Raw genomic sequence first — 5,596 nt, forward strand, 5'->3', positions numbered from 1 at the left:
TCCTCAGACTTAATCTCCATTGCAATCTAATTCTTTATTCATTATTTCGAGATCTGACAGCGTTTCAGGATCTGGGCATGAAGTCCACAAGCATGTCATGTTATTGAAATATACATTTAACATAACTAAAAAGAGAATAAGAAAAATGACAAGATTAAGAAAAGAGATATTCCTTGATAATAAAATATAAATTTCATTTGATATTTTGATTTTTAATTATTTTTTCAATTTGTTTTTTTTTTAAAAAAATAGAAGGGTTTACATCAGAAAGTAAGACAATAAAGTAAAACATCTGGATCACATCCTGAGATAATTCGGACGCAGAAAGGATAGCAAGAGTGGCTACTAAGACTCCCCTCTGATGGGGATCTTCATGCTTAGCGACCATTTTCTGGCTTTTCTTCTGTCTCGGCAATGGCTGCAATGACCTTCAGTGCATGATCAAATTCCTCACCTTCACACATCATTCCGACCATTGGCCCTATGTTTTGGGAGGGCAACAGATTGTTCATCACATCAGGAGTTTCTTCATCCTGAAAGACAATTCTTTCAGCTTAAATCAAATCATCAACTACCTTTTTGAGGGTCCAACAGTCCTCAGTACTGTGTCCCACTGCTCTAAAGTGGTATTCACATATGGCATCAGCTCGGTGTGAGGAGGACTCGGGATTTGGCCGGTTTGGGGCCACTAGCTGCAATAGATTTAGCATGATTAGCTTTTGGAACAAGCTTGAATATGATTCACCAATAGGGGTGAACTGATTCTTTCTGAAAGGTTCTCTTGGGCGAAGATTGTACTGGGGAGAATTTCGTTAGGTATTATATGGACACTACTAGAAATAAGGCCTATGGCAACCGTTCTAAAACCGCTGCAGTAAATACACTAACCGACCCTATAGAGCTACTAGGACGATTCAGCACTCGTTCCCGAATTCGGTGTTACCATAGGTCTATTAGAATGGTTATGTGGAACGGTTATAAAACCGTCCCCATATATAGATATTGTAACGGTAATGAACCCGTTACATCAATCTGTGGAACAGTTTTTATTCTATTGGGACGATTATAAACCGTTCTGGTATATTTGTGCCAACGATATTATAAGGCTATCGCAACGGGTTTTATAATAATATATTGTAACGGTTTTCTTGATCTATTGCAACAATTATCTATAGTCTATTGCAATAGTTATTAGGGGTTGTTGTTATTGTTTGCTAGGTCTATTGCAACGGTTATATTGTCTATTGCAGCGATTTTTCCTAGTAATTTCATATATATTTATAGTTCTAGTAATTTCATATATATATATATAGCTCCAGAATGAGGAATATTTCCCATGCAACAAAATTTTATACACCATAACTTATATAAACTACAAAATAACATTGAAATATCAAACTAGCATTATCCATATATAAAAACAAAATATGAAATAGATGAGTTTGCATACAAAACGTTCTAAACTTGAAATAGATGAGTTTGCATAAAAAAGTTCTAAACTAAAATATCCTGGAACATAATGAGAAAGTCTAGCAACGATCAACAACACTCAAGTAAGGTATTCATCACTACTTTCATCTGCAATCGCTGCACCTACAAATGATGATCCGTAAATGATTAAACAAATAAAATTTTAAGATATTTGAATCACAAAGCAATTGATTCGTTATCAAAGCTTTACCTAACAAAGTTGAACCCTATTTACTGTCACAATTCCTTAAAACAACAAGCTAAAATACAAGCAACCCATTTGGAGAGTAAAGAGGCTAACAACAGATGAATACTTGTAATAAATTATAAGGTCATTGTATATAAGTTGTCTCTGTATATGTTATTAATTCAGCAGCTAGAGTACTATATGTTACCTTTCAGAATATTTCTCTTGTTGATCAGATGCCTAAAGCTATTATTCATTTTCAACAAGAGTACTATATGTTTATCCATTTTCAACAAGCAACTAGAGTATCATAGAAAGATATGGTATATCCATTTCAACAGCAAGCAGATGCCTAAACATTTTCTGTCGAAAACATTCTATATGCTATCAAACAGAAAGATATATGATTTTGTAGTCAAAGTCAGATTTTGTAGATTTGAAATTTTGGAATTTAGCTAAAACGGAAGTGCGGAATTATGGGTGAAGAAAGGCTACATTGCTTACTCCTAGTAACAATACTGTAGCATGTAAAATGGGTGAAGATCAGACGATAAATGAGATAAAAGAGTTCCAAATATGTGTATTATTCATCATTAAAAAGAAACAATGCTTTCATATCTGGTTTCTTGTAAGTTTAAGCACTGTACATCATGTTCCTCTAACCTTATGAACAACTAAGAGATTCGTTCTAGGAGAAGGAAGACTAGTTAAAGTAACAAGCCTCCCAGGTGAAGTACTTCCTAGACAACTGCCTATTGGAGAGTAGATCCAAAAGCCGCCCTTGCCACGATGTGCTCAGTGTGAAGCGTGCGCTTTTTTCATCTGAAGCGCAATTTAATACATTAAGCAAGTGTTTCAATTCTTAAATTAAGAAGTAAATAATAGAATGTATTTGCAAATCTCAAGGCTTTCTTCAATTTCTCTTCATCCTACACAAGCACAGTGAATCACAATTACTCTCTTAGTTACTCTCTTATCTGCCTCTCTCTATTCCTTGTTTTCTCATTTCTATTCTCTCCTTGATTCACCCTTTCCAGAGCAAGGTACTTTTTTATGCACTTTAATTTTCTTTCATTGTCACGTACAAACCTATGGCAACACTACATCTCTGTATTATATACCTTATATCTTATAGCTTATAATTAAGCATCTTTCGTTGATTTTAATTTACAACTGTATATTTTTATATTATGGATCTCAGCTGTAATGTTATTACATCTTTTCCTAATTTGGTTTTGCTAGGTTTAGTTTGGAAAACAATGCGCTTGTTTGAATTTTTTTTCCAGAAGAGTTGGCTTTAAAAGCAGTTGAAAACAGAAAAAGTATTAGTAATAGGTTAAGGCTGAATAAATAACTCTTTTGACCAGCCTCATAATTAACTACTGCCATCATCTTGAGGTCAACAGTTTACTTTATTAATAATTTCTATATGAATATTAGACAAAAATACAATCAAGAAAGTGGATGAGTGATGTGCTTAAAGATATAGCACAGATAGTTAAGCCATCTATTGCTACTGCTGGGGGTGCAAATTTGCAATATCATTTTTTTTAAATAACTTTTTAATTACTACCTTGATATTCTTTCCACCATTCTAAATGAATCAAATCAGAAACACCGTCTCACACAGACTAGATAGTCAATAATCCTCAAAAGTCGCAACATATTAAGCAAATGCAAAACCAAATTACAAAAGGAGCAACATCCTATTCTTCAACAACTAAAAAAAAAAGAACTGTGACAATAGGGCAGAACAGTGAACAGCAGAAAAATAGAGCAGAAGCATAGTGAAAAGCAGAAATTCTAAAAAAACAATAGAGCAGAACCCTAAAAGATAAACAAGGCAAGATAGAAAAGAAGAACTAGCAAAAATAGAAAGGAAAGAGAAAAGATGAGAGGAGTCAAACAGTAGCAGAGAATATCAGAAGAGGAAGAGAAGAGAAACTTACCTGCTTCAGGGCAGAAAAGTGTAGACCCCTCGCCTCGCCTCGCTTCTGCGCCTTAAGCGAGAAGCGCTCGCTTTTAATAACACTGCTTTAAACATGAGACTCTTAGGAGCTTTCAGGATTAATATAGTATTCAAGAAGCATAAATATTTAAATCAACTACTCTACATACGACTACCACATAAGAAACTAAGAAATGGCATCGAACGCTACTACTTTACACATAACTAACGCATAGGAAGCTAAAAAAAGTATCAACGAGAAACTAACCAATTTGCAAAGCTCCGAATTAATAAGAAAACCATAAATCCAAATACCGATAAACGAACAGAGCTTGGGCAGCTGTAAATAAGCCAAACAAACTTCAGAATACTCAATGATAAAAAATTTGAACGATAGCAACAAGAAACCAATACTCGAATATTCACGTACCATGATCGCAAGAACCTCTAAAGATTCTAAGCAATATACTCGTATCGAGTGAAATAAAAGAAACCAAACGTTGTCTTAGCTTACAGCTAGCAAAGCAGTAGCTGAAAAGCAGTGAATATGGTATATCCTAGTAATATTACAATAGTGATGAAGAGCAGTGGTCAAAAAGCCATCCCCATTGCCTTAACAGTAGTAGTATTTATAGCTAAATTTGCTAAAAATTAGTATTTTATAGAACCAATTGGCAGAAATTGGAGGCCACAACTTTTGAGAAGTAAATGGAGAAAGAAAGGAAAGAATGATTTCTTAAACCCTGTTGCTTGGACTATCATGCAAGAGTTTCAACCATTTGACAGATAAGGTGGTGAAAACTTAATTAATTAATTAACCATAAAGTATAGCATTTCTGTGCACATTCATGGGTTAGACCATAAGTCTTTCTTTGAACTAAACCAACCGTAATTCTTCAAATGCATAAATTAGAAAACCATGTAAACAATATCAACCATCTTTCCTATCCTTGATTAACATATATAGAATCCAATATTCACCTCCACAAAGTGATGGTCACATGCACTAAAAAGTATACTGCTACTCTACATCATAGAAGTTTTGATTCCTCATAAACAATTCATGACAAAAGAATAAATGAAGATCTACTTCGAGGTATTTCCTTGTAACATAAATAACAAAGAAAACCATTGCCTTATTAAAAATTGGCAAACTCAGAAGAAAGGCTGAAACATTTCTAGGGAAAAATTGGCAAACTCCAAAGTATACTCCACGAGCCATTGCATCAATAGCATTTGTCAACAAAATTTACTCCATGCATTCCCACGTATAATACAGAATAATGATTTTCAGAATAACGAACAAGACAGCGAACATCGACCATCGATAGGAAACATCGTACAAGGGGAAATTCTCATGGTTTCTAACACAAAATCAAAACCTAACAAATAAGTCCCCCAATTTCGAAAACAAAAAATTAGAAAATATATCGTATAATAGAAACAAAACAGAAGCAAAATAATGGGTTTATCAGAAATATTATCAAAGAAAGAAAATAGAAGGAGCAATGAAATAATTTTTCAGACCAGGGAAGAACAAAGCGAAAATCGAACAGTGATAGCAAACATCGAACAGGGTAAAACACCGATAGCCTACCTCGGAGATTGCCGTATGTTAGCCGATAATGGTCATCCTTCACCGGAAGTTATCGTCCTTCACTGGAGCTGGTCGACAGAGTTTGTCGGTGTGTTCTAGGTTGATGAATAGAGAGAGAGGTATTTGAGATTTTGGGGGAGTCGCTAGCTGAAGTCGATGTGTTCTAGGTTGTTTTTATATTTTAAAGTTATTAAAATATTAGTTGGGTCCTCTATTTTTGTCTTTTAATAAATACCCATGAGGGAAAGTAAGGAGGGAAAACTAAACCGTCCCGATAGCCTTTTATTTCATAAAATCGTTCCCACAAATAACCCTATCGTATCACATTTCAAAACCGTTTCCATATCTTTATTTATGGTGACGGTTATTACACTATTGGAACAGTTATTTTTCA

General features: G+C 34.3%; 1 long non-coding RNA gene across 1 annotated transcript; it reads right to left on the reverse strand.

Annotated features, from left to right (window-relative positions):
- Positions 1–1,461: 1,461 nt before the first annotated feature.
- On the reverse strand, positions 1,462–5,387 carry LOC107768783 (uncharacterized). Its single transcript, XR_001644231.2, has 4 exons — positions 5,203–5,387; positions 3,874–3,945; positions 3,607–3,688; positions 1,462–1,593 (listed from the first exon to the last, which is right to left on the reverse strand). It is a non-coding gene; the product is annotated as an uncharacterized LOC107768783 (long non-coding RNA).
- Positions 5,388–5,596: the final 209 nt, after the last annotated feature.

The sequence above is a fragment of the Nicotiana tabacum genome, chromosome 22, assembly GCF_000715075.1.
Source record: "Nicotiana tabacum cultivar K326 chromosome 22, ASM71507v2, whole genome shotgun sequence".
Taxonomy (NCBI): domain Eukaryota; kingdom Viridiplantae; phylum Streptophyta; class Magnoliopsida; order Solanales; family Solanaceae; genus Nicotiana; species Nicotiana tabacum.